The sequence below is a fragment of the Schistocerca serialis genome, chromosome 2 (assembly GCF_023864345.2).
Source record: "Schistocerca serialis cubense isolate TAMUIC-IGC-003099 chromosome 2, iqSchSeri2.2, whole genome shotgun sequence".
Classification (NCBI taxonomy): Eukaryota; Metazoa; Arthropoda; class Insecta; order Orthoptera; family Acrididae; genus Schistocerca; species Schistocerca serialis.
Genome location: NC_064639.1, coordinates 733,607,951 through 733,635,816, shown reverse-complemented (window position 1 = coordinate 733,635,816; position 27,866 = coordinate 733,607,951).

Below are 27,866 nucleotides of genomic sequence, written 5' to 3'. Positions count from 1 at the left end.
TACATAATTTAAAACCTTGTCCAAAGTTTTTTTCGATGACCCCCCTCCAAAATGATGTTATGCGGTGAAAGTACAGCATGAAGAAATACATTATAATTTATTGCTCCTTTACTGAAAATGGTTCAAAAGGCTCTGAGCACTATGGGACTTAACATCTGAGGTCATCAGTCCCCTAGAACTTAGAGCTACTTAAAACTAACTAACCTAAGGACATCACACACATCCATGCCCGTGGCAGGATTCTAACCTGCGACCGTAGCGGTCGCGCGGTTCCAGGCTGAAGCCCCTAGAACCGCGGCCGGCTTCTTTACTGACAACTGTATTCACGGCACATTTTTCAGGCAGTGTGCACACACATCACTGAACATCACTGCTAAAATTGAGTCAATTTACAACATGTAATTCAGGAGATATGATGCATAAACCATGAGATACGCGAGAAACTGTCGCATCATGTATTAACTTTAAATTTATAACTTCTTTGCTACTAACTCCATTCGCAATAAATTCCGTAGACAGTATCCACATATGCCACCGAATGTTTCTGCAACAGCATATCATTCTACGACACGCAGTTCAGAAGATATGACGTCACAAACAGTGAGATGCGTAAAAGATGCCGCGTCGTTCATGAAGGTTAAATTTATTACTTCCTTGCTACTGACTCCATTCGCAAGACATTTGTCAAAAAGTAGCCATATTAGCCTCTGAATGTACTTACTAAATTATATCATTGTACGACACATATTTCAGGAGATATAACGCTATAAACTTTAAGCACAAGGCGGGACACTGCATGGTAGTGGCGTGGACGTGCAGTTGTAAATAGATACCTAAACAGCGCACTAAATATTTTAGGAGGTGGTAGTGTAAACTAATTCGAATAAAACATACATGGCTAAAGAGTTTATTGTGTACATTGGTACAGTTGTTAGAATGTAATCCTGACAAGTACGCACAGAAGATGTCACGCAAAAGCAAATGTTTACGTTGAAAGTTGATTTTCAAAAATTCGTCCTCCGTCTACAATGCACTTTCGAATTTTCTTGACCATGTGTGGTTTTTCTGTGATCAACTCAGCGTTCTTTTTCGAAGACTGAATTGTTCAAAAACCGAAAGATCGGTCGAAACGGGTACGTGTCGAAAGTGATACAAACGGTATTTTTGTCCGCAACAGTAACAGAGACTTTGGGTTCCCGAAGACGTTATGTCTTCAATTATGGGATAGCCGTATTGTTGAAGGTACGTTTCCGTTGGAATTATGATAAACGGTAAGAGTATGGAAGGGAACAGCGACTGAATAGAAACATGGCCCTCAACATTTTTGAGGCGTTCATGACACAGCTTTCATAGCAGCGTAGATCTGAGTGCTGAGCAGTGTAGTTGTTGTGGATGCGTAAAGGAACCAAATGCAGTCTTAAATTTAACACGTAAGTTTTTCAACTTATTTCATGTTGGGGTTGCTGAAAAAACTGTGAATTAGCATTTTACCCAAGAGATCCATACTACATAATTATAACACGATAAAGTTAAAACAAAATATACGTGCTGCATTGCCTACAGACCAGTTATTTAGAAAATCAGTGATTCCTTTTAGTTTAGAAACTGCAACTTTTGCTAAAATTTTGTATGGCAAGATTGTCAAACAGTTACAAGTGAGAACTACAGAAATCAATAGTTGCAGAAAAGTAGCGGGTGACTATTTGGATGCAGGCGTTAAAAGTATCAGCCTTCAATATTTTCGCTCTCTGCTTAAAAACTGGAAACGTAATAATGTCTTTCGAAGAGTTAAAGATGCTCATTATAACTCTATAAAATTTATGTTGTTCTGTTTTGTATCTGCATTTGTTAGAGGGAAGACTCAAAATCCCTGATACCACTGCTTAGAGAAGCTGTCATGTAACTACATCTTTTTTTATCATAATCTATGAAGTTTATCCACGTTTACCTATATTGTTAAAACCTGACGGGTCGCTTCTATTTTTGTTAGATACAAAGAGTTCTTCCACGTCAGGTAATTACGAGCATGGAAAACTGCTCTATTCGCTTTTGGTATATTGTATTATAAATACCGTATATTAGAAAGAGAGAAGCAAAGTTTTGTACATACTCGTAAAGGCACGAGCATGCCGCGTAATTTAATAACTGACGGAGAAGGTATAGAATATTACCTCAAAGAGAAAATACTTCACAACCAATAAAACAAGCTTTAGCTGGAAGACCTAATCAGACGATAGCACGTATTCGCTAGCCCTTCAGAACTTGTTTTCGTCGGAATTACTTGTTACAATTATTACTGTGAAAATAAACTTTTCATATACGTGTTTATGTAAGTTTACCTGTCACGTCATACCAAAATATGGCCAAAACTAAATTAATTATGAAGTTTCTTTATGTTCCGGTAATAAAGGCATTTGAAATATTTCACCAATAAAATTTCCGATATCCGCACTCGGTACTAGCGAAGAAAAGTCAAGCAGGGATTATCGACGTTTATATTGCTGCTCATTTATTAAGTGTGGCTCCAATATAAAAGCTGCTGTGAGAATGCTGTTTACTTTTTTCGGTGCTAAGCTAGTATCACCGCTCTTAGCGTTTATTGCAAGTCCAACATAAACATCCCATAATAAACCTGGTGTCACAAAAAGCAATGTATCCGTAACCAGAAACGGATTCGGAATATTGACAAAATGTTATTTGTATTGTTGCATTTGATATTAAAATCTTACTATTAACAAAATGCCTTATTTGTCTTCTGCCTTATGGTGGACGACGAATGAAAAGTATAATGTATGTTTACCTAGATGAGACAGAAACTTGGGTTTCTTAGTGAAGGCCGTGAGTGCCCAAGGATTGAAATGTATATGTGGCTTACAAGATAAATTTTAAAATTTCGTCATTTTTCTCAGTTTTTTATAGCACGTATTTTTGTGCTTTGTCTGTTTACTGGTTTAGATCATTTTATAGGTCTGTCTTAATAGAACGGCATATAAAAGATTTTGTAAAAACAAACCGATCTGAAAAAGTCGTAAGGGATCGAATAATCAAATCAAGTATCAAATACTTCTGGTCACACACTGATATAAGTTCTACAAGTGCACAATCCGGATCACTATACCCTGTATTGTGACCATGTCACACTTCTTCCAGAGGAATTTTATATAAATCTTTGACCATACGTAGAAAGAATCGGTACAGTCTAGTACAGAAGGTAACTGCAAATGGTTCAAATGGCTCTGAGCACTATGGGACTTAACATCTGAGGTCATCAGTCCACTAGAACGTAGAACTACTTAAACCTAACTAACCTAAGGACATCACACACATCCATGCCCGAGGCAGGATTCGAACCTGTGACCGTAGCGGTCGAGCGGTTCCAGACTGAAGCGCCTAGAACCGCTCGGGCACAACGGCCGGCAGGTAATTGAAATAAATAGTCAATGACAATAATAGAGATGACACTTTTATTCAAAAACAATAATTACCCCAAGTCACAGCGATTTATGATAGTCTCCTGAAAATACAAAAGGCAAGACATGATGCATAATAGGGCGTCTGGTGACCACGGACGCAGAGCAGGCTCTGAAACGTACTCCTATACTGGCCACAAGTTTCTTGTGGTGGGGCGTTCCATTCCCCCACCAGCGCTGTTGACAACTGCTGGGTGATTGTTGGTGCATGAGAAGGTGTTATTATACGTCTCCCTAAGGCACCCCACGTGTACCCACAGTGAAGTAACTCGGGGGAACGGTCAGACCAGTCCATTCACCGAATATCCTCTAGTTACAAGAGCAGCTGCCCAGTTCGATGAAGTCGTGCATTATTACGCATAAAAATGAAGTCAGAGCCGAATACAGCCCTGAAAAGACGCATGTAAGAACGTATACAGTGCTATAACAACGTTGACAGGTCAAGTGCACAGTGTTCGGATATTTGGAGGCCAGCATATCTATGCAGCATTACGCATCCCCACACTGAAACACTTGGACGAGGGAAAATAACATGTTCAACCAGTTTCTTAGGTGCATTACGTGTTCGCACCTCTCTCCATAAGAGGGAACGTGTGGATACTTCTCTTACCGTAAACAAACCCATTTCCTAACTCATAGTACGTATACGATTGTGTACGATCGAGCGAACACCTCTCTTATCCTGGGGCGCAATCGCGGTGATGTGGTGGCGTTGGGGGTGGGGGGAGGGGCAATGAAATTCTGCAATAGGTTGAGTATGGTCGTCCTGAACCCATGCAATGGATATCCGCAGGATAGTCATGAGATCTTTACCAACGTGAACAGCCATATCACTGAATGGTTAATCTCAGTCTTGTTTGGTCAAGTTTCTGCTGTTGTCGAGTTCCAACGCATCCTGGTAGACTCATCTGCTTCTTCTAGAAGGCTTAACATGATGCCATAATGAAACAGAACTCAAGTGCCCTTTCTGTACGAGAAGCCTCCTGCGTAACATTTGGTTATACACTGAAGTGCGACAGCAACTCGACGTAAATTGCTCTCAACAAGTCATGGCAGCCATACTGCCACTAAAGTAATCCGTGATTGCGAAAGTGTTGCCGATGTAAGATTCTGTGCATGAACTGATCCCTCAATTATGTCCCATAAATTTTTGATGGGACTCAAGTCGGGCGATCTGGGTGGCCAAATCATTCACTCCAATAGTCAGGAATGTTCTTCAGACTAATCACGGACAATTGTGACCCTGTGATATGGCGGATTTTTATATATAAAAATTGTTGTTGTGGAGGATAAAGTGCATGAATGGCTGCAAATAGTCTCGAAGTAGCCAAGGATAACAATTTCCAGTCAGTGATGGGATCAGTTGGACCAGACGACACATTCCATTCTATGTAAACACAGCCCACAGCATTACAGAGCCACAACAGTGCCATGCTGACAACTTTGGTCGATGGCTTCGTGGGCCACACTCGAACCGTATCATCAGCTCTTACCAACTAAAGTCGGGACTCATCTGAGCAAGCCACAGTTTTTCAGTCTTCTTGGCACCAAAAGATACGGCAACCAGCCCAGGAGAGCTCCTGCTGGCGATGTCGTGCCGTTAGAAATGTCACTCGCATCGGTCGTCTGCTACCATAGCCCGTTAACGCCAGATTTCGCCGCACTGTCCTAACGGATAAGTTTATTCTTCAGTCCACATCGATTTCTGCCGATATTTCACTCTGTGTTGCTTGCCTGTTAGCACTGACAACTCTACGCAAACGCCGCTGCTCTCGGTCGTTAAGTGAAGGCCGTTGGCCATTGCGTTGTTCGTAGTGAAAGGTAATGCCTGCAATTTGATATTCTCGGTACACTCTTAACAGTCTGGATCTCGTAATACCGAATTCCGTAACGATTTCCGAAATGGAATGTACCGTGCTTCTAGCTCCAACTACCATTCCTTGTTCAAAGGCTGTTAATTCCCAACGTCTGAAGCCAGACCTTTACACACGAATCACATGAATAAAAATGACAGCTCCGACAATGCATTGCCATTTTACGTCTTGTGTACGTGATACTACCGCCACGACATATTTGCGTATCGCTATCCCATGACTTGGGTCGGCTCAGTGTATGCAAAATGTAGAGGGCATTACTCCTACCTATTTTATGTGGTTGTTCTGGAATGACATTAATTTCTATATCCAAACATATAGTACACTTTAGGCGAAACTGACATTTTTCGCCGCCTTCATGGTGGCTTAATTTTAATGGGTAGTATTGCAGTTATAATGCAGAGTGCGCCCTTGCTGACATAGCGAATGAAACAGTTCAGCGTATTACATAGTCAGTCATTGTACAGGTTCTGGTGATGGATGAGACGAGTACAGTACGCAGTTGACCACTTCCAGACTTTCCGTGGGACGTCTATTGCTGACATTATGAATACTCTTGGGTTTTCACGTGCTAGACTCTCAATGTTGCACGATATCAACTGTAATGACAGAAGTCGATGCCGAATATCATGGATCGTATCACAGAATTTACAAGACATGTTGGATGAAAATCAGTCGCCTACTCAATGGTGCGCATAAACAGCCAGCGAGAAGTCATAAAATATAGAACCGCCTCCTTCCAATAGAGCATTTATGCTGATGCTCCAAACAGATACCTCCGATAATCACATGTCACAGGTCAAGGAAAACAGCTGGGGCTTAGCAGGCGTCATTTGCAGTGATGGTGGCTGTCGGATGGTACCATATATGACCTATAAATGTCGAGCAAGGTTATCAGGGACAGGAAAGACCGAACGTGGTTCCATAGCCATATTAGTAAATTGCTACGAAAGTAGTTTCACCGCTTACTGGCTAAGTATCCGGTGTGTCCAGATATGTATTTACTCCAGTCTTCTATTAGTTCGTTTCCTACTTCCCCTTCTCACTGTCCATCTACTCCTTCACCTCTTCTATGTAGATCTCCATGTCTGTCGACCTCCTTCACCCCTCTGTCCACATCCTCCACCCCCCCCCCCCCCCCACTCTATCTCCTCCTGCCCCTCTGTCCTCCACTCCACTCTACCTGTCCATCCGTTTCTTCACCCTTATTTTCGTCTCCTCCTCTCCCCTCACTTGTCCAGCTCCACTTTCCCCTCTCTCTATCCATCTCCTCCTCCCCCTACTTGTGTCCAGCTTCTTCTCCCACCTATTCGTGGCCATCTCTTCCTCGCCACGCTTTTCTCCACATTATCATACTTACCCCAATAGAAGGCTGGTGTCTGTTACCCCCGCCGCATATATTTCTAGACCATATCTGAATGTGCACCGCATTTGGTTCACACCGTTTAGGAGTTTAAGACGAGTTTTTTATGCGTGGCTTTTACCGTGCGCTCACATGTCAAATGTATGTCACATATAGTTAACACACAAACATATTTGAAGACATATTGCATTTGTATCCCTTGAGAATTTAGCTCTGCAGTTTCGTTTTCGATGATCTCAATGCTTATGACGCTGTATCTCCTGAACTAGGTGCTGCACAAGTATGAAATTTTGCACGTACATCCAGTGGTAATATAATATCGTATAATGATGTACTTTTCTATATACATTCAGCGGCATATGTGGACACGGTCTGCGAAATGTGTCGCGAATTCAGTTAGTAGTAAAGAAGTAATACATTAAAACGTCATTCTTAATGCGGCAGTTATATTGTGTGAACAGTGAAAATGTAGTAAGAGATAAACTTTCTTCCTTTCATTATTTCGTGTGGCTTGTTAGCGAGAAAAAGTTTCTTAAATGTTTGAAATTATGAGTAAAGTTTGCTGCAAGTTACTTAGTGCTCTCATTCTGAAATATTGGATGATTTAAATACGTGATTCACGCGTCGTGGACTTCGTTGCTTTTTCATTCGACAGTCAACCCTTTGATAGACAGATGGCTCTTACACAAGAGCGATCACTTTCAGACATTGACAAGTGCAAAAAGTTGCTTGAAATAGATCCAGTGGTTAAGGAGGCGATGTGGAACATAGAGACATGCATACATACATATACAGGATGATTAGAAACAGTCTGAATAGCTCGTAAGGATGTTGTAGAGCAGTCTGTGCTAAGAAACTTTTGATAATTAAAAAATTCAATACGCTTCGCCTTTTCCGGGTTATTTAGCATTAAAGTTAACCAAGGAGGCTGTTGCGCTCGCCAATTTAAGCGGCCAGCCAGATTCAATTAGTGCAATTGTTCTCACAGCGCAGATGATAGGTCACGAGACCGCTCAGCCTTGGCTCGGGTTCGATCGTTACTAACGTCTGATGTTGAATTATTGTATCGCTTTCTTATTCGATTTAAGGAGACCAAACAAGGCACACGTTTGGTGACCCCTGCTCTGCTGGGTCATTTGAACTGACGTGAGCAGCGACCTGATTAGCTAACTTCAACGATAATTAACTCGAGAACGGCTCAGCATATTAATTTTTTTTACTACCTGTTATTTCTCAGCAGAACCTACCCTGCAGCTTTTCAAACTGTTTCTGACCACACTATACACGTATATAGATTTGAGCACAGTCGTAGTTGCAAACAGCTTCCAATAGCATCGGCGATGACCACTTTTTGCCAGAAAAGTCCTTCTGTCCTAGAACGGGGTGTGTAGGAACTGTGGGCTACGTTCTACCAGTACCACGGAGAGCATAATGTCAGGAGAGCTAATACAATATGAACATTCCTTATTCAGCTTGACTTTCGTACAAGAATTTGCCATCGGTGCCCCGGCAGCGTGTTTTGCCATCCAGGCAGAGGAGCGCCGTCGCGGCAAAAATTGCCGGCGGCGTTTTTGGCATCGCTTCAGTAGGTATGTAGGCTACATTATGCAGCGGGTTGGCGCTTCAGCGTTAGAGCAGCAGTCTGTCAGGTGGCGGCACTGAGACGAGGAAGGAATCACTCGGCAGCCAGAAAACTTACGTTGCGGCAGCTTTGAACAACAGTTAAGGTTCACAGACCCCAGCGCAACCCACGACCCTTGGAGTTGTCAAGAATACTGAAAATGACACCTTAGGAATGGTCTTTGGTCGGCGGTACCTGTTTGAAACCCGGAAGCATCAGGATATAGCTGTGGCTAATAGACGAGCGAGTAGCAGATGACCCTGCTTGTCGAGGTTGAAGCTCCTTCGCCCCACACTGGACTCACAGTTGGCGTTAAGACTGTCACAGGATCGACTGTTTGGTTTGGTTTGGTTTGGTTTGTGGGATTAAAGGGACCAGACTGCAACGGTCATCGGTCCCTTTTTCCAAAAAAAAATTAAAACCACCCAAAGAGAATAAAAACGAACAACAGGAAAGTCGGCAGACGACACAGGACAAGAAATACTCCGACAAAGAACAGACAAAACAAATTAAAATCACACCAAGTGTGACGGTGGTTAGCCGACCATAGAGAAAAAAGGGAAAAGTCAACCACCGAGAGACGCATTAAAAAAGCAGACTAAAACCGTAGGCCATAGGCCAGAATCAACACAAAAAACACACACATTTACGTTAAGCGATAAAATCCCCCTGCCCGAATAAAACGCAAAACTAAGTCCGCTGTGGTAGAGTCGTCAGTTAAAAGCGCAGGGAGCGTATCAGGCAGCGCAAAAGTCTGCCTGAGCACAGTTAAAAGGGCGCACTCCAACAGAATATGGACCACCGTCAAGGACGCCTCACAACGACAAAGAAGTGGATCCTCACGACACAGTAAATAACTGTGCGTCAGTCGGGTGTGGCCAATGCGGAGCCGACAAACGACGACTGAGTCCCTGCGGGTGGCTCGCATGGATGACCGCCAAACAGTCGTCGTCTCCTTGATACGACGGAGTTTGTTTGGCACGGGCAGGTTGCGCCATTCAGTGTCCCAGAAATCGAAAACTTTGCGGCGTAATAGTGCCCGCAAATCAGTCACCGGGAGGCCAATCTCCAGAGGTGGATGACTGGTGGCCTCTTTCGCCAGGCGGTCAACATTCTCATTGCCGGGTATCCCAACATGGCCTGGGGTCCACACAAAGACCACAGAGCGGCCGCGACGTGCAAGAGTATGCAGGGACTCATGGATAGCCAGCACCAGACGAGAACGAGGAAAACACTGGTCGAGAGCTCGTAAACCGCTCAGGGAATGGCTACAGATAATGAAGGACTCACCTGAGCAGGAGCTGATATACTCTAGGGCTCGAAAGATGGCGACCAGCTCAGCAGTGTAAACGCTGCAGCCAGTCGGCAAGGAACATTGTTCGGAATGGTCCCCTAGAGTTAGCGCATAACCGACTCGACCAGCAACCATCGAGCCGTCAGTGTAAACAATGCCAGAGCCCTGATATGTGGCCAGGATGGAATAAAAGCGGCGGCGGAAGGCCTCTGGAGGGACTGAGTCCTTCGGGCCCTGTGCCAAGTCGAGCCGAAGGCAAGGGCGAGGCACACACCACGGGGGCGTACGCAGAGGTGCCTGGAAAGGGGGTGGAACAGGGAAAAACCCAAGCCCGGAGAGAAGCTCCTTGACACGTACGGCGATCGGACAACCCGACGAACTGGCAGACGGACGACAGACTGCGGGAACAGGACACGGTAATTTGGATGCCCGGGCAAACTAAAAACATGGGCAGCATAAACAGCCAGTAATTGTTGGCGTCGTAACCGCAGTGGAGGGACACCTGCTTCCACAAGTATGCTGTCCACAGGGCTGGTGCAGAAGGCACCAGTGGCAAGTCGGATCCCGCTGTGTAGTATTGGGTCCAGCACCCGCAATGCAGATGGAGATGCTGAGCCATAAGCCAGGCTCCCATAATCCAGACGAGACTGGATTAACGCCTGGTAGAACCGTAGGAGAGTAGATCGGTCAGCTCCCCACCTGATGTGGCTCAGGCATCGCATAGCATTCAAATGCCACCAACACTAAGCTGCCGAATATGAGGCAGCCAAGTCAGCCGGGCAACAAAAACTACACCCAAAAACTTGTGGGCCTCCACCACAGCAAGGAGTTCGTCTGCAAGATAAAGCCGCGGCTCAGGATGGACTGTTCGGCGCCGGCAGAAATGCATAACACGGGTCTTGGCAGCCGAAAACTGAAAACCGTGCGCTACAGCCCAAGACTGCGCCTTGCGGATAGCGCCCTGGAGCTGACGTTCAACAGCTGCAATGCCAGTAGAGCTGTAGTAAAGGCAGAAGTCGTCAGCATACAGGGAAGCGGAGACAGAATTTCCCACGGCCGCACCGAGCCCGTTAATGGCTATTAAAAACAGGCAGACACTTAAAACAGAACCCTGTGGCACGCCGTTCTCCTGGACGTGGGAGGAACTATATGAGGCTGCGACTTGCACGCGAAAGGTACGATACGACAGAAAATTGCGGAGAAAGATCGGCAGAGGGCCCCGAAGACCCCATCAATGAAGCGTAGAAAGGATGTGATGACGCCATGTCGTATCGTACGCCTTCTGCATGTCGAAAAAGACAGCGACCAGGTGCTGACGGCGGGCAAAAGCAGTACGGATGGCCGACTCCAGGCTCACCAGATTGTCGGTGGCGGAGCGGCCTTTACGGAACCCACCCTGAGATGGAGCCAGAAGGCCCCGTGACTCCAGTACCCAATTCAAGCGCTGGCTCACCATCCGTTCAAGCAACTTGCAAAGAACGTTGGTGAGGCTAATGGGACGGTAGCTGTCCACCTCCAAAAGGTTCTTGTCCGGTTTCAGAATGGGGATAACAATACTTTCCCGCCATTGCGACGGAAACTCACCCTCGACCCAAATACGGTTGTAAAGGTCGAGGAGCCATCGCTGGCAGTCCACTGAAAGGTGTTTCAGCATCTGACAGTGGATGCCATCTGGCCTAGGAGCGGTATCAGGGCAAGCGGCTAGGGCACTGCGAAATTCCCACTCACTGAATGGAACATTGTAAGATTCTGGATGGTGAGTGCAAAATGAAAGGCTCCGACGCTCCATCCGTTCTTTAATGGAGCGGAAGGCCAGGGGGTAATTCGCAGAAGCGGAAGTCATAGCAAAATGTTCTGCCAAGCAGTTTGCAATGACGCCGGAGTCAGTACAAACTGCTCCATTCGGTGAGAGCGCAGGGATGCTGACAGGGTTCCGATAGCCATAGAGGCGTCGGATCTTGGCCCAGACCTGCGATGGAGAGACATGGAGGCCAATGGTGGACACATACCGCTCCCAGAACTCCTGCTTGCTTTGGCGGATAAGGCGGCGGGCCCGCGCATGCAGCCTTCTGAAGGTGATGAGGTGTTCAATGCAGGGATGTCGCTTGTGACGCTGCACCGCCCGCCGGCGATCTTTAATCGCTGCAGCGATCTCAGGCGACCACCAAGGCTCAGTCCACCGCTGAGGGGACCCAGAGGAATGGGGAATGGCAGATTCGGCCGCAGTAACGATGCCGGTGGTGACCGATTGAACCACCGCATCAATGTCATCATTAGAGAGAGGCTCAATAGCGGCAGTGGAGGAGAACAAGTCCCAGTCAGCCTTATTCGTAGCCCATCTGCTAGGGCGCCCAGAAGAGTGACGCTGTGGTAGTGACAGAAAGATCGGAAAGTGGTCACTACCACACAGGTCGTCATGCATACTCCATTGGACAGACGGTAAGAGGCTAGGGCTACAGATTGAAAGGTCAATGGCGGAGTATGTGCCATGCGCCACACTGAAGTGTGTGAAGGCACCATCATTTAAAATCGAGAGATCGAGCTGCGACAATAAATGCTCAACGGTGGCGCCTCGACCTGTTGCCACTGACCCACCCCACAGAGGGTTATGGGCGTTGAAGTCGCCCAATAGCAAGAAAGGTGGTGGCAACTGGGCTATCAGCGCTTCCAGGACATGCTGCGAGACATCACCATCCGGTGGAAGGTAAAGACTGCAGACAGTAACAGCCTGTGGCGTCCACACCCGAACAGTGACAGCCTCTAAAGGTGTTTGGAGAGGGACAGACTCGCTGTGCAGAGTGTGAAGGACATAGAGGCAGACGCCACCAGACACCCTTTCATATGCTGCTCGGTTCTTATAATAACCCCGATAGCCACGGAGGGCGGGGGTTTGCATTGCTGGAAACCAAGTTTCCTGAAGAGCAATGCAGAAGAAAGGGTAAAGGCTGATAAGTTGGTGGAACTCAGCTAGATGGTGGAAGAAACCGTTGCAGTTCCACTGGAGGATGGTATTGTCCATTACGGAGAAAGGCGTGACGGGACTGGGAAGGCAGATTACGCCGCTGGGTCACCTGCTGCCTCCGATGGAACACCCGTGCAAGTGCTATCCATTGCGGCTGAGGGATCGGCGAGATTGAGGTCCTCAGCGGACGCAAGGATCTCCACCTCATCATCAGACGCAGAGCTTTTAGGTAGCGGTGGAGTAGGTGGCACCGCAGCTGTCTTGGACTTACAGGTCTTCAAAGTCGTTTTCTCTCGCTGTTCCTTTGGTTTCCGTTATTGAGAGGGCTTACTGGAGTCAGTCTCCGGGACCGAAGAGGATCGCGAAGCCTGTCGACTAGCGACCTGTGGCTTCTTCAGCCACTGGTTGGTGTCTGCTGTGCCGCTGGTAGGAACCTGGAAAGCGAGTGACCCAAGGGATCCCTTCCGAGCGAGAGAAGCTGAAGAAGACTTACGCTTCTCTGGCTTAGAAGCGGGGACTGGTGTCCCCGGTGGTTTAGTGGGTGCTGCTCCCAAGGTAGATGGTGTGGGAGCAACAGCGAGAAATGGGGCCCCCATCGTCAAGGGGGCAGGTGAGGTCCTCTGACTCTGAGAGCTGACTGTATATCTTGCAGCTGAAGGAGCTGGAGCAGGAGTGACAGTGGAGGCATAAGATGACATCATGCGCACGGGATGTAGCTATTCAAATTTCCGCTTAGCCTCAGTGTAAGTCAGTCGGTCCAGGGTCTTATATTCCATGATTTTGCGTTCTTTCTGTAAGATACTGCAGTCCGGCGAGCAAGGGGAATGAGGCTCTCCACAGTTGACACAGGCGGGAGGCGGAGCACATGGAGTATCGGGATGAGATGGGCGTCCACAATCTCGACATGTGAGGCTAGAAGTACAGCGAGAGGACATGTGACCGAACTTCCAGCACTTAAAGCACAGCATCAGGGGAGGGATATAGGGTTTGACGTCACACCGGTAGACCATCACCTTGACCTTCTCTGGTAAGGTATCACCTTCGAAGGCCAAGATGAAGGCACCGGTAGCTACCTGATTGTCCCTCGGACCCCGATGAGCACGCCGGACGAAATGTACACCTCGACGCTCTAAATTGGCGCGCAGCTCGTCATCAGACTGCAAAAGGAGGTCCCTATGGAAAATAACACCCTGGACCATATTTAGACTCTTATGTGGGGTGATGGTAACGTGAACATCCCCCAACTTGTCACAAGCAAGTAACCTGCGTGACTGGGCAGAGGATGCCGTTTTTATCAGAACTGACCCAGAGCGCATTTTGGACAAGCCCTCCACCTCCCCAAACTTGTCCTCTAAATGCTCTACAAAGAACTGAGGCTTCACGGATAGAAACGAGTCACCATCAGCTCTGGTACAGACGAGATACCGGGGCGAATACACGTCACTGTCATTCATTGCCTTTCGTTCCTCCCATGGTGTGGCCAGGGATGGGAACGATTTGGGGTCATAAACGTTAGCTTTAAAATGAGCCCTCGAACACTTAGAGACTGCTGATGGCTGGCCGCCAGCGAGAGATGATGTACCACGCTTCATTGCGGTTCATCCGCCCTGATGCCACCTACTCCGACCAAGGGCCCTCCCCACGGGCGCCACCCAGCCGCAGCAATAGCCACCTGGCAGGATGGCCATTGCCGGGAGTCCTGATGCCCCAGGGAGATGGGCATCTACTCCTTGGCATACGTGGGGAGTTAACGGCGCAGGCATCAGTAGAGCGATCCCTGTGTTGTCAGGGGGCTACAACCAACAGGGTACATGGCGGCCCCACCACAACGGACTGGCCACCGTGCTGGATCTTAGGTGCAAAAATGTCCAAGGTCGTCTTCGCAGTTAAAAGCAACACTGCAGAGTGCAGCGTGGTAATCGCACCCAGGGACGTATCCTCGCCCAAGAGATGGAAAACGAGCGAGACACCATTGCAACGACGAAAAAGCCGGCTAAAGGTCTCAATGCACGACGGATACAGTGCACCATGTAAGGCGCCCTTCCCCAATTGGCTCGCTCTTCGGAATAATTTAGAAAGATGGAGGTCAAACCCGAAAGGGGACCATCACATAAGGCCGAAACATGTGAGACTCCTTTTAGTCGCCTCTTACGACAGGCAGGAATACCGTGGGCCTATTCTAACCCCCGAACCCGCAGGGGGGCAGGATCGACTGTAGCCGGAAGTACAAGTGCTGCTAATGACTGGGTGGCGAGCGTTTAGAGTCAGTGTGGCCAGCTGCGTAGTGACAAGAGTCCACCCCCTTTCACGTAGCTGGCTACGGAAATGCAGTGCTGTATCCCAGATGAGGAAATTTAGCCTACCAGCAGAAGGCAGACGGCTGTATTGCAGAGTACTACGCCGGCAGTACTCTGCCGCTCAGTGACCGGACTTCGTAGGCAGTTCGCCTGAACTCATCTTGACATATTCCATAGTCGGGTCTGCAATTGTTGCGGCAGGCTGCTACTATACCTGTGAATCACTTAAAACAAAAAAAAAACCTGCTGCATCAGTATTTTATATTGCTCCTATGATGTTTATTCTTTTACATTTATACATTTTGCACTGCCTACCCATCACACGGTGCTTGCTAACAGCTACACTCAAACTTCTCCAAACCTAAATAGGTATATAACACACAGGAAATGCTGGTGGTTCGTCGCTGTTGACAGACTTAGGCTATATGAAGAAATGCATTTTTAACCATCAGATGTTTCTTTTAAAAATCTATAAGGCTGCCGGTGTCTGTCATGGACCATCATCACAGGACGTCTATCAGCATCAAAGCTGAAGACATATAATGCACACAAAAATAAAATAACCTCACAAGAATGTGCATGTAACATACGGACTTGCTCTTACAAGTTGAAAACAGATGAGATAAAGACATATTTCATGTTCCCTTTAGGCTGTTATAGTGATAATCCAAAGTCAGTAGTCAAATAGAGCACCTACAGTAATACCGAACACGCTTCACAGTGATTAATGTCAAAAGGACGAAAAATCAAGAGGCAACATACACACATGAAACAACCAAAGACATTCGTCTGTTGCATACCAGCACAGATGAGGTAATTCCTGTGACATCTGCTGGCGGTAATAGCGTAACATTTAACAGAGTATCTACTATTAATTGCTAAGAACTAAGTGAAAAATCTCGATTGACCAACTTTGGTAAGATAACTAGAGAACTATTTACAGTGGATGTTACCATTAATGACATTAGTACATAACAAGAAAATAATAAACCATCGTAATAGTAGAATATAACACGCCTGCAAGTATGACTATACATACATCATATTTGTGGTGAAATACAATTAATAACGAACTAACAGGGAAACTCGTAATACAGATAAATCGTATCCTAGGTAGTTGCTGAGCCACGGTAAACAAACAGGAATTAAATAAAGATCCATCTATGCCCTTATATGCTTGTATACCATGGTTAAAATAACGAAAAAGATTTAGCAGCTGGTTCCACGTAACACGTGATCGACATTTCAAGGTACTCAAACCAGGCAAGTCAACGTGAGAATACGTACAAAATGAAGAAGAGAGTAGGACCAAAAGTTCATCAGAGATACCAACATACACTCCTGGAAATTGAAATAAGAACACCGTGAATTCATTGTCCCAGGAAGGGGAAACTTTATTGACACATTCCTGGGGTCAGATACATCACATGATCACACTGACAGAACCACAGGCACATAGACACAGGCAACAGAGCATGCACAATGTCGGCACTAGTACAGTGTATATCCACCTTTCGCAGCAATGCAGGCTGCTATTCTCCCATGGAGACGATCGTAGAGATGCTGGATGTAGTCCTGTTGAACGGCTTGCCATGCCATTTCCACCTGGCGCCTCAGTTGGACCAGCGTTCGTGCTGGACGTGCAGACCGCGTGAGACGACGCTTCATCCAGTCCCAAACATGCTCAATGGGGGACAGATCCGGAGATCTTGCTGGCCAGGGTAGTTGACTTACACCTTCTAGAGCACGTTGGGTGGCACGGGATACATGTGGACGTGCATTGTCCTGTTGGAACAGCAAGTTCCCTTGCCGGTCTAGGAATGATAGAACGATGGGTTCGATGACGGTTTGGATGTACCGTGCACTATTCAGTGTCCCCTCGACGATCACCAGTGGTGTACGGCTAGTGTAGGAGATCGCTCCCCACACCATGATGCCGGGTGTTGGCTCTGTGTGCCTCGGTCGTATGCAGTCCTGATTGTGGCGCTCACCTGCACGGCGCCAAACACGCATACGACCATCATTGGCACCAAGGCAGAAGCGACTCTCATCGCTGAAGACGACACGTCTCCATTCGTCCCTCCATTCACGCCTGTCGCGACACCACTGGAGGCGGGCTGCACGATGTTGGGGCGTGAGCGGAAGACGGCCTGACGGTGTGCGGGACCGTAGCCCAGCTTCATGGAGACGGTTGCGAATGGTCCTCGCCGATACCCCAGGAGCAACAGTGTCCCTAATTTGCTGGGAAGTCGCGGTGCGGTCCCCTACGGCACTCCGTAGGATCCTACGGTCTTGGCGTGCATCCGTGCGTCGCTGCGGTCCGGTCCCAGGTCGACGGGCACGTGCACCTTCCGCCGACCACTGGCGACAACATCGATGTACTGTGGAGACCTCACGCCCCACGTGTTGAGCAATTCGGCGGTACGTCCACCCGGCCTCCCGCATGTCCACTATACGCCCTCGCTCAAAGTCCGTCAACTGCACATACGGTTCACGTCCACGCTGTCGCGGCATGCTACCAGTGTTAAAGACTGCGATGGAGCTCCGTATGCCACGGCAAACGGGCTGACACTGACGGCGGCGGTGCACAAATGCTGCGCAGCTAGCGCCATTCGACGGCCAACACCGCGGTTCCTGGTGTGTCCGCTGTGCCGTGCGTGTGATCATTGCTTGTACAGCCCTCTCGCAGTGTCCGGAGCAAGTATGGTTGGTCTGACACACCAGTGTCAATGTGTTCTATTTTCCATTTCCAGGAGTGTATAATCAAAAATCATAATCGTGTTAACACAAGAAGTAGCTTAGGAAAACATATTAGATGCTAATGTGAGGATACAATGTGGACGTACAGATGGACGTCTGTCTTTACTGGATGTAAGAGTGTGCAACTGTCAAACGTAAGTGTACCCAAAAGTTATTATTGCAGTGACACTTATTAAACTGTTCGTTCCTTTGAGCAAATCCCGTAATTCTTCTTCACATTCACTGAGGATAGCAATGCCATCAGCAAATCTTATCATTGATATCCTTCAGCTGAAATTTTAATTCCGCTTTTGAACCTATCTTTTACGTCCGTCACTGCTTCTTAAACGTTCAATCACATACTTCGTCCTTGGTCTTCCACCCTTATTGACTACTCTTCATTCTTGTACCAGTTGTATATTATTCGTCTTTCCCTATAGCTTGATACTATTATTTCGAACGTCGTGTGCCATTTGATACTGTCGAACGCTTTTTCCAGGGCGACAAATCTTATGAATGTGCCTTCATTTTTCTTTAGTCTTGCATGCATCCATTACCAACCGCAACATCAGAAGAACCTCTCTGGTGCCTTTACCTTTGCTAAAGCCAAATTGTTTGTGACGTAAACATCCTCAGTTTTCTTGTACATTCTTCTGAATATTATTGGTGTATGCAACTTGGATGGATGAGCTTTTAAACTGATCATGCGATATTCTCACACGAGTTGGCTCTTGCCATCTCCGAAATTCTGTGGACGTCTTTTTTTTCGAAAGTCAGATGGTATATCGCCAGACTCGAACATTCTACAATCCAACGCGAATTGCCGTTTTATTGCGCTTCTTCTGATGATTTTAGAAATTCAGATGGAATATTATCTACCCCTACTTCCTTATTCGATTTAACTGGTCCAAAGCTCTTATGAATTCTGATTGTAATGCTGGCCTCCCTACTTCTTCCATATCGACCACTGTTTCTTCTTGTATCACGTTACCAGACAAGTCTTCCCCCTCACAGAGTCCTTCAATGCTCTCTTTCTACCTATCCGCTCTCTCCTCCGAATTTAACTGTGGAATATCCACTGCACGTGCAATGTTACCACCCGTACTCTTAATTTCACCGAAGATTATATTTATGTTTCCATAGGCTGAGTCATTCCTTCCGACAACCATTTCCGTTCCGATTTCTTCGCATTTGTCATACACCTATCAAACCTTAGCTTCCCTGCAATTCCCGTTTATTTCGTACCTAAGTAACTTGTATTTCCGTATAACTGAATTTCCCTGATCATTTTGGTGCTTCCTCTTTCATCGATCATCTCAAGTATTTCCTCTGTTACCCATGGTTTCTTTGCAGTTATATTCTTTTTCGCCAATACTCTTCTTTATAACTTCTGTGATTGCCCTTTTTAGATGTGTCCATTCCTTTTCCAATGAACTGCGTATGGAGCTATTCTGTATTGCAGTATCTACAGCCTCAGCGAACTTAAATGCCTCTTCATTCCTTAGTACTTTCGTATCCCACTAGTTTGCGCATTGATTCTTTCTGACCAGTCTCATTGATTCTTTCTGACTAGTCTCTCAAACGTCAACCTACTGTCCATCGCTATTAAATTGTTATCTGAATGTACACTGAAGAGACAAAGAAACTGGTACACCTTCCCAACACCGTGTAGGGCTCCCGCGAGCACGCAGAAGTGCCACAACACGACGTGTCATGGACTCGCCACTCTGTAGCAATTCTGGACGTGTGGGTTGTCGTATTGTCTTACTGGTATTGCCCAAGTTCGTCGGAATGCACAGTGGACATGAACGGATGCAGGTGATCAGACAGTATGCTTATGTACGTGTGACCTGTCAGGGTTGTATCTAAACGTGTCAGGGATCCCATCAGCGGAACCATATTACTCCAACTGCATACGCCCCATACTGTTAAAGAGTCTCCACTAGCTTGAACAGTCCCCTGCTGACATGCAGGATCCATGGATTCATGAGGTTGTCTCCATACCCGTACACATCCATCCGCTCAATACAGTCTGAAACGAGGCTCGTCCAATCAGGCAACATCTTTCAGTCATCAACAGTCTAATGTCGGTGTTGATGAGAACAGGCAAGGTGCAAAGTTTGGTGTTGTACAGTCATCAAGGGTACAGAAGTGGGCTTTCGGCTCCAAAAGCCCACACAGATGACTTCGTTGACTGGTTCGCACCCTGACACTTGTTGATGGCCCAGCATTGAAATCTGCAGAAATTTGCGGAAGGGTCTCACTCTTGTCAGCTTGAAAGATTCTTTTCAGTCGTCGTTGGTCCCGTTCTTGCAGGATCTAACTCTAGTCGCAGCGATGTCGGAGATTTGATATTTTACGCATACCTGATATTCACGGTAAGCTCGTGAAATTTTAGTGCGGGAATAAGTCTGGTGCGCCCTGAAAGGGACGAATACGCACGTTTTGGATGACAGATATTTGAGTAGCATGATGCAGTTTAAAAAATTGTTCAAATGGCTCTGAGCACTATGGGACTTAGCTTCTGAGGTCATCAGTCCCCTAGAACTTAGAACTACTTAAACCTAACTAACCTAAGGACATCACACACATCCATGCCCGAGGCAGGATTCGAACCTGCGACCGTAGTGGTCACGCGGCTTCAGACTGTAGCGCCTAGAACCGCTCGGCTAATCCGGCCGGCTGCAGTTTAAACTTTACTGTCGATGATATCACAACTACTTGGTGTGGACTTTGACAATGAGTAAGGAATTTTTTCGTCTTTCCTTTCTGGGTGTAAACACTCGATAACATTAGCTATTGTCCTACATAGTACTTAGGTATCCCAGAATTTTGTTGCCCCTCTGTTCCAGGCGACACAACATGAAGGAATAATCAGAATGGGATGGACGTGATGCACATGTACAGATAAATAATTACAGTTTCAGAAAAATTGGATGATTTATTCAAGGGGAAGAGCTTCACAAATTCAGGAAGTCATTAACACGTTGGTCTGTTTCTTGCCCTTATGCAATCAGTTATTCGCCTTGGCACTGACATAGAGTTGTAGAATGTTTTGAGGCATATCGTGTCAAATTCTGTCCAGTTGAACGTTAGACCGTAAAAATCTGGACATGGTTGGAGTTCCTTGCCCATAATGCTCCAAATGTTCTCAACTGGCCAAGGCAGGGTTTGGCAAGCACAAAGACAAGCACTTATACTGTGTGCGGGTGGGCATTATTTTGCTGAAATGAAAGACCATGATGGCTTGCCATGAAGGGCAACAAAACGGACTGAAGAAAGCCGTCGCCGGCCGGAGTGGCCGAGCGGTTAAAGGCGCTACAGTCTGGAACCGTACGACCACTACGGTCGCAGGTTCGAATCCTGCCTCGGGCATGGATGTGTGTGATGTCCTTAGGTTAGTTAGGTTTAAGCTGTTCTAAGTTCTAGGGGACTTATGATCACAGCAGTTGAGTCCCATAGTGTTCAGAGCCATTTTGAAGAAAGTCGTCGACGTACCTCTGGGTTGTAAGGGTGCCGTGGATGCCAACCATAGCGGTCCCTGCTATGAAAAGAAATGGCAACCCAGACCTTCACTTCTGAATGTCAGGCCGTATGCCGAGCGACAGTCACTTTGGGATTGGACCACTGTCCAGGGTGGCCGGTCATCGGCGCTCATTTGGAAGCAAGACTCATCACTGAAGGCAATTCTACTCCAGTCAATGAGATTCCAGGCCGAGGACGTTTCTGGAGACGCCCTGGACAGTCGTGGAATACGAACTGACCGTCACCCACCATGCAGCCAGACAACCAGACTGATGGTCTGCAGTGCCATTTCTTTTTATAGCAGAGACGCTTTTGTTGTCATTCACAGTACATTTACAAACCTTCATGGCTAACCATCCTGAGCTTACATCTCAGCAAGATAATGTCCACTCGCACACGGCGAGGGTTTCTGTTGCTTGTCTATGTAGTTGCCAGGCCCTAACTTAGCCAGCATGGTGGTCGGATCTTTCCCATACTAAGAATATTTGGAGCGTTATAGGCAGAACCCTCCTACCAACTCGACATTTTGATGATCTGATGCGCCAGTTGGAAAGAATATCGCACGACATTTCTGAGCAGGACATCCAACAATTATGTCAATCAACGCCAAGCGGAATAACTACTTGCATATGGGTCAACGCGTTATTGACTTCCTCTGTCTCTGAAGTTCTTTCTTTTGAATAAATCATCCATTTTTTTCTGAAATTATAGTAATTTGTTTGTCTTTACATGTACATCACATCCACCAATTTCCGTCCCATTCGGATAATTGCATCGGGCTATTTTTTTTATTTGTAGGATGAATAACCTTTCTAAATTACTTAAAGAACACAGCAATGTTACATATTATCTCGTACATTTTTAAATCCTCAAAACAGCATACGGTGTATCTCTCATTCAACAAGGAATAAGATTAGAATTTACAGCGAGTAAGGCAGCATGTTGTGTAAACTGCACAAAATACCCTGGAGTAGTTTATATTCCCCTCGCGAATGCACTTGGACTCCTCATTCTTTGCGCTTGCAACTTTCAATATCTTGCGCGAGCCGCAGAGTACTTTATGGCGGCCCGTGTTGACCTTCACGTGGCTGCGAGCTTGTCGGGCTCAGAAAACATTGTTTACTGTTATCATGAGAACGTAAACCTTGTACGTCCAGAGACACAATTATTCATGTCTTAAGAGGGAGATAGCCATCATTGCGTGCGAAGGGTATATACATCTTGGCTGACAAGAGTTCCTCCTTAACTGTAACATTGCTAGCGCCTGGTCTGGTATTCACTTAAGAATGCGTTACACAGCTGCTGCAAAGAAAGAAGTGTTGTAATTGAAAAGAAAAAGCGTGTAATATTAATCAGAATGTGCAGGGCACTTTGCCATCTACCCTCAAGAACGCTTCAGAGACCTAAGCGCTTGAATTTATGGAGGAACCGTACTGTTCTTCAAGCTATGAATCACGGAATTGGTTTACTTAGAAAAAATAATTTCCTATCTGCTTGTTCTCTCTGTGACTGATATATGATTGTACAATTATTAAACACTGTATTTTCTCGTTAGATGTTATAGCAAAACAAATTTTGATTGAGAACGAATCGGAAAACAGTATAAACTAACCGCTATTTTCCGTTGCAATGTTGATGTACCGCATGGATCATAAACCTGAGAAACGTTTGGCTACTTTTTGTAGCACACTATACTGCAAAACGTCGTGGTTATATTGTCTGCTAAAACGTGTGGAAACAGTTGCTTGTAATGTAAACCCCATAGCATAAAAGTTCGTATTGTTAATCATGGCACTCGACTAAAAAATTAACTAATACTAGTTCAAACACAAGGCTTAATTTGAGGAAGAAATTTCTGATAATGTACGTTTGGAGCACAGCATTGTGTGATAGTGAAATATGGACTCTCAGAATACCGGAACGGAGGAGAATCGAAGCATTTGAGATGTGGTGCTACAGACGAATGTTGAAAATTAAGTGGACGGATAACGCAAGGAATTACGAGATTCTGCGCAGCATCAAAGAGGAAAGGAATATGTGGAAAACTGACAAGGAGAAGGTCCAGTGTGATAGGACATCTGCTAAGACATAAGGGAATGACTTCCATGGTACTAGAGGGACCTGTAGAGGGCAAAAACTGTAGAGGGCAAAAACTGTAGAGGAAGAGAGAGGTTGGCATACATACAACAAATAATTCAGGTCGTATGTTGCAATTGCTACTCTGAGATGAAGAGCTTGGCACAGGAGAGCAATATATAAATAAATAAAGGAAAAATCACAACACAAAATTCTTTGCAGAATGAATTTTCACTCTATAGCGGAGTGGGTGCTGATAAGAAACTTTGTAGCAGATTAAAACTGTGTGCCTGACAGAGACGCGAACTCGTAAGCTTCGCCCTTCGCCGTGCTTTACCAACTGAGCTACCCGAGCGCGACTCCGGCACAACCCGTCCTCACAGCTTTTCTCTCACCAGTACCTCATCATTCTGGACCCACCCCCCCCTCCCCCAACAGGCTATGGTTAAGCCCCATCTCCTCAGAGCTAGCCGGGGTGGCCGAGCGGTTCTAGTCGCTACAGTCTGGAACCGCGCGACCGCTACGGTCGCCGGTTCGAATCCTGCCTCGGGCATGGATGTGTGTGATGTCCTTAGTTAAGTTACGTATAAGTCGTTCTAAGTTCTAGGGGACTGATGACCTTAGAAGTTAAGTCCCATAGTGCTCAGAGCCATTTAAACCATTTTTTTATCTCCTTAGTATCCTTTCTTCCAGGACTGCTAGTCCCGCGAGATTCGCAGAACTTCTGTGGATTTTGTAAGGTAGGAGATGAGATACTGGCAGAAGGAGATCTGTGACGACGAATCGGGAGTCGTACTTCACTAGAGCACTTTCCCGCGAAAGACAAAGGCCTCGAATTCGAGACTTGGTCCGGCACGCAGTTTTAATAATCTGCCATGAAGTTTCTGAAAATTATTTATCTTGGACAGTTTACTAGCTATCGAGAGAGGTAGCGCAGCAGTAAGACATTCGGGACGACGACGGTTCTTTTCCACCTTTGGCCATTCTGAGTTAGGCCTATCGTTAGTTCCCCAAATTGCCTGAGATAATGGCGCGACATTTCCTTTGAATAGAGCAGTGCCGGTTTCCTTCCCCATCCTTTCATCAGCTTGTGCTCTCTTCTTAAAGACATCGTTGTCGCCGGGAAACTCTAATCTTCCTGCCTTTTTTTTCTGATGACTTTGTTGTAAACGGGAAGATAATACCTAGTCGTCCATTCTTTGCATTCAGAGCACTGGCAACCCAATATGAACAATAGTTGCAGAAGATTTGCTATGTCCATTGTAACTATCCGGGCTGTTATTACGTGATCGGTTGATGAATTCTGTGTCAATTCCCAACGTTTCGTCCCCGCCTGCGGAGGATATCTTCAAGGGTGTCTGTAGCTCGATGGAAGGTCCAACACACCCACTGGCTCGCTACCGACTGCCGCTAAATTCCGTGTCCGCACGCTCCCGCGCCGAGGCCTGACGTCACGTGTTTTAAAAAAGTCTTTGCAATTGGCCGATGTCCACAGACGTTGACCGCCGTTGCCATCACCGAGTAGTGGACGTGTGGTACACATCCTCTTCAACACCAGCATCCATATACCGTTTAATTTCACGCCCTCCTCCTTTCGACTGGAATTATTAGGGTGTTTGGCGATTTCGAATGCCTCCCTGTAGAACCTTTCGTAATACCCGCTACTGGCCGCTAGTACTTGCGTCTCCTCGAAACGAATATGGTGTTTACCTGGCTGGAAAGCATGCTCCGCAACAGCTGATCGTTCCGTTTCTCCTCTTCTACAATTGCCCTTGTGCTCTTCCAAACGTTTTGAAACAGTTCTTTTAGTGGTTCCCACATAAACATCTCCACAGGTGCATGGGATCCTATACATTCCAGATCTTTCCAATGGTTTGCGAGCGTCCTTGTCAGGCTTAAGATATTCCTGTATCTTCCTGGAGGGCTTGTAAATTATGGTAATATTCCGCTTCGTCAAGATCCTCCCCATTGCTTCCGTTACATATTTAACAAACGGCAGGAAAACCTTAGATTTTGTAGTAGCCTGTACGTCACTAAGATTTCTGCGTGGCTGTCTCAACGCACGTTTTATTTCGGCCGACGGATATCCGTTCTTCATTAGCGCATTGTTGAAACGTTCCATCTCAGCGTCGACCAACTCAGGTTCACAAATATTTCTAGCTACCACCAGTCCACTACTGGGTGATGGCAACGGCGATCGACGTCAGCGGACAGCGGCTAATTGCACTGACGTTTTCAAAACACGTGACGTCACGCCTCGGCGCGGGAGCGTGCGGACACGAAATTTAGCGGCAGTCAGTAGCGAGCCAGTGGGTGTGTTGGACCTTCCATCGAACTACAGACATCCTTGAAGATGTCCTCCGCAGACGGGGACGAAACGTTGGGAATTGACACAGAATTCATCAACCGACCACGGCATAACACCCCGGATAATTATAATGGGCATGACATTTCCGACCGTGAAGGTCTACATTTTAGTATCAGGAGATGTCAAGAGAAGTGCGACGCCTTGAGGGACTCCAAAAGAAGAGAGTGCATCTTTTGTGTTCCCTCGCATTCCTGTCTCGTTGCAGAGCTTCGGCGTCATACCGAAGTTTCTGAAGATAAAGCGACTGTTCTATTCGGGAAAGGCACAACACATTTTCAAACGGACTGAGGAGGCCTTACTACGAGAGCGCATTCAGCAGACCCGACGGGACTTGGGAAGCACAAACTGTAAGTTAATGTCTCTCCATATTACTATCAGTAATAAACTGTGCAGCAGTGACTGGGATATAATGGATAGACCACTGCACGATACCATGCGGAAGCGTATGCTGACAACGTCTGGTAGACAGAAGAAGAAGTTTGATAATTTGCTACCTAATCAGACTGTTCGCATTTAGACGTTTCCCGGACCGTTATCAATTTATCCAAACGTTCGTTACCTGACGATGAGACATCTGTGATTGCCAAGGGAGGAAATTTTGCTGTTAGTCTGCGTTTTGTGCCTATGGAAGAAATTATAGCCAATGTAGAAGCAGGAATTCGCAGTGTGAATTCTGTAACAGCTGAAGAAATCCGTATAGAAACAGTGAGAATATTAGCCGATGCAAAACCGCCGAAGAGTAATGTAACTGTGCGTGAGAGAAGAGCTTTAAAACTCCTGAATGACGAAGATAGTATTTTGATTCTCACAGCTGACAAAGGAAGCACAACAGTGGTTATGGATGTGGCCGACTATCAGAGTAAAATTACTGATCGACTGGATCCGCAAGCATATAGGAAGCTGAATACGGACCCCACTAACATCGTTCTTAGAACTGTGTCGCGGTTAATAAAAATTGTCCTCCATTTAAGAGAGTGTACAGAAAGGTCTCTGCAATTCGGTTGCGCTACCATCGAGGCTTTATGGACTGCCCAAAATTCATAAAGAAAATGTGCCGTTAAGACCGATACTAAGTGCCATTGGTTCGCCCACCTATTCGTTAGCCAAGTGTTTGACTACGCTGTTAAAACGACATGTGGGCCGTTCGCGCACTTATATTAAGAATTCGACACATTTCATCAGCAGATTGAATGGCGTAGTGGTCCAGCCGGAGGACATATTGGTCAGCTTCGATGTGGTATCGCTGTTTACCATGATTCCACTTAATGATGTATTGGAACAGCTGGATCGAATTTTTCCTGCCGATATTTCAGAGCTGTTTAAGTGTTGTTTGACGACCACATACTTCAAGTGGAATGAACAGTTTTATGAACAAACGGATGGCGTGGATATGGGAAGCCCCCTATGTCCCGTAATTGCAAACTTCTTTATGGAGAAATTCTTCGAAGAACATCTGAATATTATAAACTCGAGAATTCAGTTTACAATGGAGGAAGAGGTAGATGGCAAATTACACGATGTACTTGTTTTTAGAAACAGAAATGGTAGTTTGGGCCACTCAGTATACCGCAAACCCACGCACACGGACCGTTAACCATTATTTGCACCGGGATTCGAACCACTACCCACAACAGAAGCGGAGTGTTATCTAGACGTTAGCGGATAGAGCTAGAAATATTTCTGAACCTGAGTTGCTCGACGCTGAGATGGAATATCTCCACAATGCACTAATGAAGAACGGATATTCGTCTGCCGAAATAAAACATGCGTTGAGACAGCCACGCAGAAATCATAGTGACGTACAGGCTACTACAAAATCTAAGGTTTTCATGCCGTTTGTTAAATATGTAACGGAAAGAATAGGGAGGATCTTGAGGAAGCGGAATATTACCATAATTTACAAGCCCTCCAGGAAGATACAGGAATACCTTAAGCCTGACAAGGGCGCTCGCAGACCATTGGAAAAAGCTGGAGTGTATAGGATCCCATGCAGCTGTGGAGATGTTTATGTGGGTACCACTAAAAGAACTGTTTCAAAACGTTTGGAAGAGCACAAGGGCAATTGTAGACGAGGAGAAACGGAACGATCAGCTGTTGCGGAGCATGCTTTCCAGCCAGGCAACCACCATATTAGTTTCGAGGAGACGCAAGTACTAGCGGCCGGTAGCGAATATTACGAAAGGTTCTACAGGGAGGCAATCGAAATCGCCAAGCTCCCTAATAATTTCAATCGAAAGGAGGATGGCGTGAAATTAAACGGTATATGGATGCCAGTGT